Source organism: Sinocyclocheilus grahami, unplaced genomic scaffold (genome assembly GCF_001515645.1).
Source record: "Sinocyclocheilus grahami isolate Dianchi unplaced genomic scaffold, SAMN03320097.WGS_v1.1 scaffold296.1, whole genome shotgun sequence".
NCBI lineage: Eukaryota > Metazoa > Chordata > Actinopteri > Cypriniformes > Cyprinidae > Sinocyclocheilus > Sinocyclocheilus grahami.
Genome location: NW_015505475.1, coordinates 242,224 through 257,986, shown reverse-complemented (window position 1 = coordinate 257,986; position 15,763 = coordinate 242,224). Strand labels below are relative to the sequence as shown.

General features: G+C 35.4%; 1 protein-coding gene across 2 annotated transcripts in view; it reads left to right on the top strand.

The window, feature by feature from the left end:
* The window catches only part of LOC107601002 (PHD finger protein 21B-like), a 53,010-nt gene that overhangs the window by 12,631 nt on the left and 24,616 nt on the right, over positions 1–15,763 (top strand). The window lies entirely within an intron of this gene.

Here is a 15,763-nt window from a genome sequence, read left to right as displayed (position 1 = left end):
TTTTATTTTTATTTTATTTTTTATTTTATTTTAATTTTTTGGGGAAATTATAGAAATTAATACTTTTATTTAGCAAGGATGCTTTAAATTGATCAAAAGTGACGATAAAGACATTTATAATGTTACAAAAAAAATTATATTTCAGATAAATGCTGTTCTTCTGAACTTTCTATTAATCAAAGAAACCTGTATCAAATCAACATAATAATAATAATAATAAATGTTTTTTGAGCAGCAAATCAGAATATTTGAATGATTTCTGAAGGATCGTGTGACTGGAGTAATGATGCTAAAAATTCAGCTTTGAAATCGCAGGAATAAATTACATTTTAAAATATATTCAAATAGAAACAGTTATTTTAAATAGTAAAAATATTTCACTATATTACTGCTTTTGCTGTATCAAATAAATGCAGGCTTGGTGAGCACAAGAGAATTCTTTAAAAAACATTACAAATCTTACTGTTCAAATACTTTTGACTGGTATAGTGTATATATTAGAGGTCGACCGATAGTGGATTTTGCCGATACCGATAGCTAGGTTGGACCACACTGGCCGATACTGATTAATTAACCGATTGTTTTAAAATTGATACTGAACAAAAACTAAAATAGTGCTTTATTAACAAAACCAGTACTGAACCATACTAGTAGTAGTAGTAAAAATAATAATAATAATAGTAATAGTAAATGTTGAAATTAACACACTCTTACAAGGAACAATGCTTACACAGCTTTCATTAATCTTAATGCTACAAATGGACTCTTATTTTAAAGTGTTACCATTTCATTTCAACTGTCATGCTTAAAGATGCACATCTTTAAATATATACACAAAGGCTATAGCATTACAATTATATACATATGGATATTGTATGTATACTCTCAGACTTGAACTGCTTCTATTCTTGAACACTTGATGATTATCTAATCAAAATAAAAGCGCAGCGCTGAGTCTAGGAGAACTCACCGGTATCACACACACTCCGGACGCATCGGGTTCAACTCAAGTAGCGGTCTAAAACGGTTTATTTAATCACCAAACAGACACAAGTTTACTTCAAGAATGAACAATTTGGTATAGATGAGTTTGAAGTTCTGCGTTTAAAAAACGGAGCAAACGGAAAGAGAAAGCGCGACCTAAATTATAGCTCTATAAATGAAGCACACAGACTTTATTAGAGCCACAGAAAGACAAACGTTTTACTGAAAATGCACAATACACAATTCATTATGTACATTAACAACGATTCGAGACCAATATAATGTAATTTAAAGGAAAACTATGTGAATGGCTCTCTGTGGCGCGGCAGGATTTTCTGTCAGCTTCATTTAAATCCACGTCTGATGTTTCCCGCTCTGTTCATCGTGCAGTATCACGTGTCTAAACAAATAGCACGTGCTGGATGCAACCCGGGAAAACTATCAGCATGGATTTTTGACGATAACCGATTGTTCCAACAATCAACTATCGGTGCCAATTAATCGGCAAAACCGATACATCGGTCGACCTCTAATGTATATATATATATCGAAGTGGTGATGGGCCGCCTGGACCAAAAAATGCCAGGGCCGATTTTTTGTCCCAGTCCAGCCCTGTTTGGAGCTGAACTTTGAAGGACAGTCGATCGCCAGGAGCAGGATTGGACACCCCTGGTGTAAATACATCTAATGCCACTTCAGATGCAGCTTCTGTTTCCTCTGCGGTGAAAAGATGGAGTTTGATGATAGTATGCGCGCTTTAATGTGAACATTAAAATTTGCAAAAATAAATTACTCCACTGCTCACAAAGAGAAGTATGAACACCGATGACAACAGGGTTGCACTGTCCAAAAATTTTGTGGTATAAATGTGCTTTTTTTTTTACTTGAAGCATATGTTGTCGTTTTCCATTATTTTGTTGTCAGAGTGCACCAGAACGCTTCATTTACATGTTAAATTCTCAAAAACTTTCTTCTGGGGGGGATGCCCCAAGACCCCCCTACAAGGGTCATATTCCCAAAAGAGAGCTCTCAAGATTCCATCAAAAAAACTTAATTTGTGTTCCGAAGATGAACAAAGGTCTTACGGGTTTGGAACGGCATGAGGGTGTGTAATTAATGACAGAATTTAAATTTTTTTGGGTGAACTTCCCCTTTAAAAGCAAGAAAACAATATTGTAATTTGCAATATTGTCAAAATTTCAGTGTATCACTACTTTTTGAGCTTTCTGTAGTCATGTGGACCTGCTTTAGACCTTGAAGCCTGGTGAGGTGCCCAGAGCCCATGTGTGTTTTCTGTGGATTGTGTGGCTCAACTGATGCTGTTGATCTTGTGGCCTTTGCTTTAATGTGTTTGTGAAGTCCATGACAACAAATGGTCTTTTAGTAGTCGTATTTTGATTCAGAAGGGTTTTCAGCTAGTATGAGATGGTAGTATGCTGTGGTCCCCACCAGGCTTCTTCTCTAGCTTGACCATCACCAAACAATTGTAATCATAGTGAACAACAAAACATCTGTATACAAGTGGAGGAGCAGTGGCTTTGAAGACCGTTAAAACATTAAGATTTATATACTGAGCAGAAACATTCTTGTCAAGGTTATTTGAGTATTATGGGATGGAAGTACAACATTTTTGATGGCGCAGTTGTACTTACCTTGGTATTCAAATGCTCAGCATGTTTTTCTACAGGAAATTGTTCTTATAGAAAAGCTCTGTTGAGAGTATGAATGAACAATAATGAAGGTTCATTTCTGGAGAAAACATGCAGTGTTTGAGTTTTTACTGCACTGAACAAAGTGTTCAGAGAATTTATTTTATTCTAGTAAAGTAAAGGCTTGACTGCTGGTTCATATTTCACATTCTGTCACTAATATTCATGGGAAGTCAAATTAATTATAATTCCAAGTAATGCAGCATTACTGAACTCTCATGATTCCATTTACGCAGTTATTCATATGTAGACTCTGCAAGATGTTTATCAAATTTTAAAAATGAGAGTGATAATAAAAGTTTTATTTTTTTAATATATGTAAATATTCTATGGCCTATTTATTTAAGATTTTATCTCTCTTAGTTAAATAAAATGCTGAACTGCTTACATATTCAGGATCCATACGAACTGCATGTCTGAATACATAAATAACTAGAAGCAATACCGCAAGTCATTTATAAGAAACACTTGCGTTGTTATTTTGGTTTGTTACATTACTAACACTAATAAATACAGTTTTCTCATGACTTCACTATAGGTTTTAAAGGGATGATGTAAGGGTGATAACAGAGTGATGTGTGTGAGTTATTTATCTCATGAAACATAGTTCACTAAAAATATCATAACAGGTGGAACAGTAGTTGATCAGGTTTAGTAAGACATCCAGATTGGACTTCTGATAGATTAAAGCTGTCTTGAGAGAAACTGAAAAAACTGGACTGTCCTGAATTTTGGTATGGTGGTGTAGTTGTTTAAGATCTTGACTGAAGTAGGAAACCTTGCAGGTTCAATTCCTACACAGGTACTTTCCATAAACAGTAGGGGAATAACGGTACACAAAAATTATGGCTCGTTACTTGCCTCGGTTTTGAAATCATGGTTCAGTATGTTTTTGGTGCTCTCAATTGGTGTTTAGTTTTAGCTATAATAATCACAAAAAAATCAAATGCAAATTGTACATAAGGCTCATGCCACTTTAAAGTCAAGTCAAGTCATCTTTATTTACATAGCACTTTATACTGTACAATACAGATTGTGTCAAAGCAGCTTTACAGTGTTAAACAGGAAAAGTGTGTCAATAATGCAAGAGGACAATAGTAAACAGTCAAAATGGCATTTGTTGCTTGAATTTCCTGATTAAATAGATGGAATTTATTGGAGTATTGGACAGGAGGCATGCTATATAAAGTATAGTGAGGTTTTATTCACGCATCAACTGAAAAAGCATAAAAAGATTGAATTTGGGAATTAAGAATTGCTATTGATTAGTACATGAATGAATATGAACATGAATAGTATCGTCACATATACAGTATGTTAAACCAATCCTGTATTTGTTTGGTACACATGCATACCGAACAGAAAGACCCATACCGAAAATGTTTGGTACAAATATGTGTACCATTACACCCTTAATGAATAGGGTGTAAAATAGTACCTGATACTCTTAAATAATAAATAAATAGTTTAAAGGGATAGTTCACCTAAAAAAGACAATTCTGTCATTAATTACTCACCCTCATGTCGTTTGAAATCTGTTAAGACCTTCGTTCATCTTCGGAACACAAATTAAGATATTTTTGATGCATTCCGAGAGCTCTCTGACCCTCCCATAGACAGCAAGGATTCTTACACGATCAAGGTTCAGAAACGTAGCAGGACATTTGTAAAATAGTGCATGTGACATCAGGGGTTCAACCGTAATTTTACGAAGCTACGAGATACTTTTTGTGCACAAAGAAAACAAAAATAACGACTTTATTCAACTATTTCTTCTCCCTATAGCGCCATTTTGGAGAGTATAACATACGTAAACAACGTATGTACGCGGATATGTTGTTTACGTTCAGATCAAAGTGTAAACAGCGTGTCCATGTATGGTGCTGGTGACACAGAACAGCATACGTTGTTTACGTATGTGATATACTCCAAAATGGCGCTACAGGGTGACGTGGAGGAGAAAGAAATAGTTGAATAAAGTCATTATTTTTGTTTCCTTTGAGCACAAAAAGTATTCTCGGAGCTTCGTAAAATTACAGTTGAACCACTGATGTCACGTAGATTATTTTAACGATGTCCTTGTTACGTTTCTGAGCTCGTGTAAGGATCCTTGCTCTCTATGGGAGGGTTAGAAAGCTCTCGGAATGCATCAAAAATATCTTAATTTGTGTTCTGAAGATGAACGAAGGTCTTATGGGTTTGGAACGACATGAGGGTGATTAATTAAAGACATAATTTTCATTTTTGGGTGAACTATATATTAGTTTGAACTTTTTTTTTTTTTTACAGTAACCATGGTAACAGGGTTGAATGTTACACAGTTCGAGTTAAAATGTAGAAAATTGAATTTTTACTTATCTTTGCATTCTGTAGAACCATTAGGATAATGCTCTACATAACCATGTAGAACCATTAGGCGAGTCGTGGCTTATAACCCAGAGGTCGCAGGTTCGAGTCTCAGTGAGTGAATATCCAGCACTCTTTCCACCCTCAATACCACGACTGAGGTGAGACCCTTGACGAAGACACCGAACCCCCAACTGCACCTTGGGTGCCACAGCATTGGTTGCCCACTGCTCCGGGTGTGTGTTTCACTACTCACTGCTGTGTGTGTGTGCTCACTTGGATGGGTGAAATGCAGAGCACAAATTCTGAGCATGGGTCACCATACTTGGCCACAAGTCACTTCCTTTCCTTTCCTTTCCTTGGGGGTTCGGTGTCTTGCTCAAGGGTCTCACCTCAGTCGTGGTATTGAGGGTGGAAAGAGCGCTGGATATTCACTCACCCCACCTACAATTTTAATTTTATGTAAAACTAGCTACTTTTCCTGCTATGTTAATTTGAATAGATGATCAAACCTATCTAATGATTCTCCCAACAAAACATTTAGGGATTTAGGCTTTAAATGGTTTATAAAAAGTCATGGATTGTATAAATGTCACTTTAGATAAAGGTTGCTGCTTGTTTATTTAGCATTTATAGCACATGCTGCTTCGGGGTTTATGACATTCTTCTCCTGGTGTCGCTGGCGTGCAGCAGCCGGAAGGTGGCATGCTTCATATTCAGCATGCACAGATGAAGCAGCAGAGCTATTAATAGCTTGAGGACAGTTTAAACACACACCGCCCTCCGGGAAGAGTCGCAAGAGCGCTCTAGTGACTCACTGTAAATGAAGAGAGCCTCACAAGCTCTCAAAGACACTTCACATCTCCTGCCTGCAGATCTAACTTCACTTTATCACTTAAAACATGCACCACATGCCCCTGCTCATGCTGGTTAAAGTGTGACTGAAGACCTTTAACTAAGCGTAACATCTTCATTACAGACACAGAAATGTATTCATATCCCAATATGATGGTGGACGTACTGGAACTGATAGTCGGAGCTGAAGTTCAAAACCTGCAATGTGATGCAAGGCCAAAAATAAACCACTTTAAAACAGTGCAACTGAAGGGTGATGTGATCGTTTTCATTGATCGGCGTTCGGTGGATGTCAGTGTCTCATGTGGACAGTTATTGGACTTCCTCTCAGATCCTCTGAGAATTCCCAGGAAGCTTTGGAATCTGTAAGGATTCTTTAAACCATGGTAATCTGACCACGTTAACTGTGGTAATCAATAGTGACATCAGCTCGACCCATCAGATACATTTTCCTTCTGAGCGGTCAGGTGACGCCAAACTCCTCAGAGAAAAGTAGCTGTAGTTGAACTGCTTTAAAGTAGTCATGGTGTTGCTTGTGTCTTGTAAAGCTCTAGTTTCACAGTCTGTCTTTGTAGGGTGGCAGTAAAACAGATGAGGACAGAAATAATTGAGGAAAGAGAGACTGTCCTTGTGCTGTCACTCAAAGATACGGGCGGAACAAAGAGCCGCCCATTGTAATGAATGAGACTTTGATTTGTTTTTTTTCTAACAAGGTCACTGCGAGGGAAAAAAAACACTTTGCCTGAACATGGACAAAAAGACAGACACAGAAAAGATAACTCCTAAGCAGTCGCTCTTCTGCATGTGCATTCCAAATGCATGTGTTTCTGTCTTTATTTACCGTTTAAAAGCAGCATTTGTGAGATGAACATCGTGTTCCTGAGTTGGCTGCAGTGTTGTTTAATGGGGTAGTTCACCCAAAAATCGAAAAGGTCTATCATTGTAGGAATAGTTGAGATTCAAAACAATTTAAGCTCAATTGACAGCATTTGTGGTATAATGTTGATTAATTAACAAATTAAGATTCATGCCTTGTTTTCATAAAAAATTAGGTTATGTTGAGAAACCTACAGTAGAAGCAAAGTGGCGATGTTGACATAATTTTGGCACTTGCTGTGTAAAAGTCATATCCAATTCTCAAAATTAGAAATGTGATGCTTATTTGATAAAGACCCTTACATTAATTCTTCTGTTAAATATTGTACTGTATATTATTTAGGGCGTATGAAGTCAAATTACATATAACTACGCAGTAAATGCCAAAATCATGGTAACATACATATTGTTTATGTCTTGTGGCTATATACTTTTAAAATAGTATTTTAACATTTACTTTTTGTGAATGGGTTTTGCCCCATTTACTTCCATTATAAGTGGATCTAAAAAGGCTAAAATGATAGCAGTATATGTAACTATATACTATATAAACTATAGCACTATGTCCCAAGTACACTAAAGTCACATGATTGTTTTGTGTGCGAAACAGGCTAAATGTAAGTTGGTTATCTTTGATAACACTTTATTTTAATGTGTCTGTTGTATTTACTTTAGTAATAACAGTTCATTATGTGTAATTATAAGAAAATAACTCTAAACCAAACCCTAAATCTATAGTAAGTACATGTTGTTAATTAATATTACTTAGTACTTAGGGCTGCAGCGATTAATCGAAATTAAATCACATAAATCGCGATTAGGCAGAAGCTGTGTTTGTCATGCATATCTTTCAGTGAAGCACGGTTCTGTGATCAGTAGTAAATCTCCATCCGAAGGCCAGAGGGCGCTCTCGTGGGGAAACTCCAAATACGCCCTGCAGAAGAAACCCAGGAAATCCCTACACTGTAAAATCTAATTAGTTGGGCTTACTTAAAAAAAGCATGCAAACCGATTGCCTTGAAAAAACGAAGTAAAGTGAAATAGGAATAGTATGTTGTACTGACAAATGCTTAGTTAATATAGTTTACTTACACGAGAGTTCTAGTAACTAAAAAAGAACTGTAGGGGGTACTTGATCCTTTCATTTAGGTTTACTCATGACTTGGTATAGCTACTCACTGACTCCCAGAGTGCATTGCGGCATGAATAAATTGTGCAGTTGCTTTGTTTTACAGTTGTTGATTTTATTTGCCAATTTTATTTGCTGTCTTGTGTCAGAAGTAGCACAACAAAAAGAACAAATAAAATGGTTATTGTTACAGTTAATGAAAATAAATGAAATTGAATTGTTACCATTGTTGTGATTCACGTGCTGAATGTTTAAGTCTGTGTGTAACATTAGTATATTACCACACACTATTTAAGGATTATATAAACCCAATTAAAAGCATCTCAAGGTATTTATGAAAAATTAAACTTGAAAAAGTTCATTAAAAAACACAAAAAAACACACTAATGCTTTAATTAGAAGATAGGTCACTCTCTAAAAGCAACCTATTTATTACTTTCCTTCCCTTGAAGTCAAATAACTCTGACTTCATGATGCATTGCTGCATTAAGAGGAAGAAAATTATAGTAATATAAAAAGTTCCAAGTGCCCAACCAAAGGGAACGCTACTCACTATAATGGTGATTTAAAAAAAACAAACACACATTTTAGGAAAATCAACATAAATTTATGAAAATTCAACATTCAAGATGACTTTGGGAAACGAGTGAATGCAACTAGTGAAAGATAACTGCAGACATGGAGGAAATTGATGAAAAGTTTATTAAGGACTCGTTTTCTTTTCTTCTTCTTCTGTTGTTATGTTGCACATTAGCAACATATTAATGCACCGCTGCTTCTCACTGGTTTATTAATATCATTGGTTCCTTTGTGGCTACTTGAATATTTTAAGTAAGTATCACTCAATAAATTGTTTTATTTGCCTTGAAAGTAGCTGTAACTTAATAAAACCTAGTAAGTATAACAACTAAGTAAATCTAAGTAAGGTAAACTATTGGATTTTACAGTGTAGAGTGGTTGCTGAATAATCAGAAGATTTAACTGCTTTCATTGATTCAACGTGACTAATAAACACACGACTATGACAATCTATGGTTTATCTGAGTTCGTCTTATTATAATTTTTATTATATTAAAGTACATAATAATGCAATGCTTTTTAGTGTAGATGCACGTTGATTTTATCAGAAGATGCCGCGATTATAAATGAGAGTGACTCCTGGTTAACATTTAAAAGGGGTCATGTTTAGTCACTATTTAGTGTGGTATTTTTTGACAATATTCACTCATCATGACAGGCATTATTTCCTCTCTCAATCTGTAGAAAATATGGTTAACACCCGGTCATGCATGAAAAAAAAAATACCGTCATGTACCGTGCAACCGGTATAATTTTGAAAAATACAGTGATATAAATTTTTAGTCATACCGCCCAGCACTAACAAAACGATTATTTAAAATAATTAAAAAACAATACATCTAGTAGCACAATTTTATACCTTGAGGTTTAGACCCCTTTAAGGAAAACAAGAGAAAAATGTTTGTTAATCAATGTTATGTAAATATATCCACATAGTATTACTTGAAGTTTTGATAACTGTTATTAAGGGCAATAAGCTGTGAAAAAGAACTCAATGTGGTGCTCACGCTGACTGACTGACACACACAGGAAGCCACCTCTCTCAGACAGCATGCAATCCCGAAATCAGTTCTCTTTCACATTGTATTACGCTTGAATAGTCAAATGCAAACACAGTTATGTCAAAATACTCAGCATGTGGAAAAAGTAAACACAGTCGGTTATGTCATAAGTGAACAATCAGTTGGGTGAAAACTAGCTGGTATCAATATATTGGATCTGTGTATTCAGTCTTAAAGTGACAGCAGCCCAATAAACCGGCTGCTGTCTGTGTCATTAATGTTAATCTAATCAAACCGTAAAGACAAAGAGAAAATCACTCACTGCCCTTAACTGAATCACTTAGAATTATTAATAAATAAAATTCCAGTTATTTTTTTTATGTGGATCGATCCAGAAATGTTTGTGAAAGAATCATTATGTTGAACCGTTTTTCCCCCCTCACAATGTACAAGACAGTTTTCCTAGGAGAGAAATCCAATCAAGATTTCATGTACCCTTCTAGTGGAAATAAATGTTAGCAAACATTGAGGAAATGTTAAGCGTACGGGACATTTTCATCTGGAAAATGACACTGGAAATAATGCAAGCCGTTTGTTATACAGCAAACAGAAGAGTCAAACTGAACTGGACTCAGGCTGTCGTGCTCCACCACACACAATAAAAGAAACAAGATGTAGTTTCACTCGTCACATTCACACGCGAACGCCTGCAATAGTTCAGTAAAGATTGATTTCAACAGCAGTCATAGAGGCTGCCGGAGCTCACATATGGCATTTCAATTGTGTGCGTGTAATGAAATAGTGATTCACTGTGAGATGAATTGCCATGTTGAATCTCACAGGCAGAATGCAGAAGCATAGGCAGCTGTCTGAATATTGATATGCAGCTTTATTAAAGCAAGAAAATTAGCAGTTTCTGAATACAGTACAATACTGTCTTTCATTGTGCTGAGAAACTTAAGAGAGCTGCGCTTTCATCAGACATGATGAAAGAAATTAGTTTTTGATATTTCAGATCATTGAAATGGAGGCAGTTGAAAGACTTTGATTTGTTTATTGAATATGTTCTTGTGTCGTGTTAAAGTGATAGTATAAACAAAAATATAACTCATCATTTACTCATTTACTCTTTACTCCACTTGTTCCAAACCTGTATGAGTTTCTTTCTTCTGCTGAACACAAAAGAAGATATTTTGAATAATATTGTTAACCAAATAGTTGATAGAAGCCATTGACTTCCATAGTATTTCCCCCCCCCCCATACTATGGATGTCAATGGCTGCTGTCAACTGTTGAAGGGCCTAAATCGGCAATAGACAACTGTTAGCTTGGGGGAAATTGGGAGTCAGGATCCAGTTTTGTTCTTGTAGACAGTCACATGACAAGGCTTGTTTGTTGTTTGTTAGATGAGACCAGTAGCTTCCACTTCATATGAATTATTCTTGATCTCTGCAACCCTCCATGCACACCTTGTTATATAAATGGTTCGGTACATTTCAAATTAATTTTCTTCATAAAATCCACAGATTTTAACAAAGATGCACATTCATATGTGATGTGGTCTAAAAGCATATCAACTACTTAATAAAAAAATTAGTGCTGTCAAACGATTAATCGCGATTAATCGCATCCAAAATAAACTTTTTTTTTTTACATAATATATGTGTGTACTGTGTATATTTATTATGTATATATAAATACACACATACATGTATATATTTAAGAAAAAATATGATGTTTGTATTTTAAATATATTTATATACAATATAAATTATATGAATATAAATATATACATGTAAATATTTTCAAAATATATACTGTATGTGTGTGTATTTACATATACATAATAAATGTACGCTGTATACACACATATATTATGTAAACAAAAACTTTTATTTTGAATGCGATTAATGGTTTGATAGCACTAAAAAAAATCTGTCAATAAAAGATCATTAAAAAATGAACAATAATACTGAAAAGATAATGATACTACTAGTAGGCTAATTTTGCTACTAATAACAATATAAAGCTAGATTCTGATGAGCTGTTGGGTCATTATTCATTTGCCTAGCTCGAAATTTAGTTGCAGTTTTGAAACAGCATCAGTTTCTCTCATACGTTAAATGTGTGTAAAGTTTTCAATAATTGAACAGATATTCTTTGACACAAACTGTTTTGTGTCACTAATGTATATCTGTGTATTATTATGGTGCCGATTTACCTTCACCACAACATAAAAACAGTAAACTGTGGTTCAGTTGTATTTTCTGTCCAAGTGGGCGGTTCTTGGTTAGAATAAGCTGCGGTGTGGACCAGATTTAATGCGATAGTCATGGCTTGAAGGCCCAGAGAAAAAACGAGAAGGCATCTTAAAGATCTTACTGAGGGGTTTGTGTCTTCTGATGTGTTGATTGATGTCCACACAGTCTTATCATCACAGAGAGTGGAGGACTGGCTCATGGCCTGTTGTTTGGCAGAAGGGTGCTGGTGTTGAGGCCAGATCACACAGCATGAGTCCGACCCGGATTATCCCATTCTCCAGTGGGATCACCATGTGAGGGGAGGAGGTGCTCAGGTCATTTGGATGGAACCTACTCTACATCTTCTACAGCTCTTTAGCTCTATAAAGCATGGACCTTGATCTTCGGCAAAGAGAGTTTGATGCCAAATTTAAGCCCCTTTCCACTAACAGGGTTCTGTTACCCAGACCAGGACTGTTTTGACCATAAAACCTGAAGGTCTTTACACAGAAACCACTGATGTCTTAAGAGTTTTGAGTAGATACTGTATTAGAAGATCAAACCATTGCAATTTTTGAAGCACAGTGGGATATTAAATAATTTGGAGGTTTTCTGACAGGAATCATGATGCTGGCAAAGAGAAGAGCCTTAAAGGTGTTTAATATCTGAGAGCATTTATTTTCCTTTCTATTCATCAGGAACAATGAAACTGGAAGCTCAGTGTTGACACGAGACACGTGGCTGATTTGTTTAGCCTGAGGCAAGAGCGGTCCGAGCCCTTCATTATAGTGCTGTAAAAGTCTTTAATGTGTGTAGATGTGTATAATGTGTGTAGACCGTCAACCAACCCCTGTCAACTCACTGCTGCTGAGCATGCTGTAAAATAACTCTTGTATATGAAATGTCATACATGTTATATACATAGACACATCACACTACTATGTGGCAGGAATATTGTCAGTTTTAGGTCAAACATTGTAACTGTATTTAACAAATGGATTGAGACACATAACTGATCTCCTCCAGATTTGCCTTCAGGAGGTGATGTTGCTCATTTGACTAATAAAGTCAGCCAGTTCAGCTGTTCTTAAAAATAGTGTAATGGACTCTTTTGCAAAGTATCATATGTGAAGTCTGATTCATTTGAGTGAATCAGTATTTTTAGATTTACATGAACAGGTTGCAAAAAGATTCACTGATAAGTGATTCACAGATAAATGATTCACAGGCATCTTTGTGGTATTTAAATTTGTGTGATACACTTAATTTGATATGACTATTTATTTGAATTATTTAATAATATATACATTTGATAGCAGTGTTTTTGTGTCGTGTGGTGGTTGTTTTGGTGGTAATTTAATTGACTCACTCGAAAACTTCTTAATTTTGACATTCATTTTCATTTTTACACCAGACATATATATCGTTTCAAAATATTGGTTATCGGTCTGCTTGATCTGTAATAATCGGTATCGGCATCGGCCTTGAAAAACACATAGGCTATCGGTCGACCCCTGTTACTACACAGAGCCGTAGTTCACTGATAAGCTACGCATACAGCTTTCATAATTGCAGAACGATATCTTCGATTTCATAATCGCGCGATTAAATCGGTCTGCGATTATGAACGCGATTTTGCGTAGCACAGAACTACTGCTTTGTGTAGTAAATGCTGCTCCATCTGAAAACACGTGATGGAGATTTACTACTGATTACAGAACCGGCTTTACTGATAAGATGCGCATGACAATCGCATTCGATTAGTAGTTATTTGTGTAATTACACTGTAACAACGGCACATTAAAAAAAGTGTGACCAAATCAGTAATCAGTATAGTGTGACAAAATGCTACACTGGTTTGCAAAGTATCATATGTGAAGTCTGAGTCATTTGAGTGAATCAGTTTGTTTAGATTTACATGAACAGGTTGCAAAAAGATTCATGGATAAGTGATTCACAGATAAATGATTCACAGGCATCTTTGTGGTATTTAAATTTGTGTGATACACTTCATTTTATATTACTATTTATTTGAATAATTTAATAATATACATTTGATAGCAGTGTTTTTGTGTCATGTGGTGGTTGTTATTTAATTGACTAACTTGACAACTTACAGTTCCAAACACAACATCACACCATTTTTGACATACGAAACACTTTTCGAAAGCATGTTCATAAGAAAACATAATTTGCTTCATAAACAGCCCATTTTATACTGATGGATCTCACATAAAACCGTTTTAATCTTCTTACCCATGTTCCTTGTGCTTTAGAGGCGTGGGGGGGGATCTGCTTCATATGGTGACCTTTGAAACAATCAGCCGTGTCTTAAGGTGAATGAGGCAGCAGTGAAAGGTTGTGTCCAGATGCCGGGTGTGAGGTTTCCTGTGGATTACATTGATCCTCAGAAACAATAGAGCTCACCTCATGCATTGTGAGGGAATTAATGAATAACATACGAATAATCTCCCTATTCACACTACATTGGTGAGAATTTGCGGTGATTTTAAATGACTTTTGCTGCACCTGTGCTGTTTCTTTGTCATAAATCAGGGGAAGAGTTTATAAAGCTCTACAGCCTGTCCTTATTGGTGAATGTTTAACTTTAGACCATTTCCAGCATATTCAGCAATAATGAGAAACTCAATGCAAAACTGGTGACAGAAATTGTAAAATACTTTTCACAGTCAAACTACTCATACTAAAACTTAATGAAGATATTATCATTTGAAAAATCGGATTTGTTTGTAACAAAACTAAACGTAACGTGTAACATGAAAACGTGAAAAAAACAACAGTGTAGGAGATTCACTCCAAAAGCAGAATCTTGACATGGAGCAAAGAATGCTAAATTCATATAATATTAATAATAAAATTATTATATTATAGAAGTATTTGCATCAAGAGTAATGCGTTAAAACAATTTTCAACACCTAACTATTCAAACTATTTGAACGACACAGGAGATTTCGCGTTTTTATTTTGTTGATTTAACAACCTAGTGACAATGCTGTGCATTTAACAGGAAACTGTCAAAAAATGTAACACCAAAACTGTTATGTTAAAGTTTACATACTATGTGATCTAAGAATACATTGGCTACTTACAGCCACGTGAGCAAGCAACAATGACTGTATTTCATTCATTATATTGTTAACCCATTTCACCGCACAAAAAAATAAAAATAAAGTGAGTGTGCACCCTGATGTGTTTCTACTGCATTAACATTTGTTCAATGTGCAGATTTGAGTGGATTTTGTAAAACAAATCAAGAATAAATTTTCCGTAGAGATCTGCTGAACCTCTCCATCCTTTCCCTTGTATCTCTTACACCTTATTCCTTATTAACATGGTCATCGTTATGTCACGGGTAATTGTAAGTTTGAGTGCAAACAATCTTTCCTTCAGTTTTGCAGTTTTGACTGTGACTGAAAAAAATATTGATGGTGTGTCTTGCCCAAACACATTACACTGCAGAAGTAATGTGATTCTTCAGTCATAAACTGAATATACATTTATGAATATACGTGTCAGTCAGGGTTTATTGGCTGTAGGTGCTCACATGTGAAGAACATATTGGAAATGCTTCTTTACAGATAGACGGCCTCTGAATATGAAAAGCTGAATATGAAAGACCTGTCTCTCCCTTTCTCATGCTCCCTTCCCCCTCACAGTCCTCAGAAAACCGTAAATGCAGTTCAGAAATGAGAACAGGAATGGAATATGAAATATTCAGAGCGCTTATAGTGTGAACAGTGCTGATCGGAGCAAAAAAAGGTTTCTGTGTGTGGGGCGATGATGACACTTTCTCATGCACCGTCAGATTGTATAATCCACACTGTCAAAAATCGATTAAGTCTTGTTTTCCAGTAAAATATTTAAGTATCCTTAAAACAAGATACATTTAATGGAAGTGGAATTATGTAAGATGGTAAGATTTGTTATCAGAAAATATATCTTTTAATATATAATATTATATATATATATATATATGTATATATATATATATATATATATATATATATATATATATATATATAT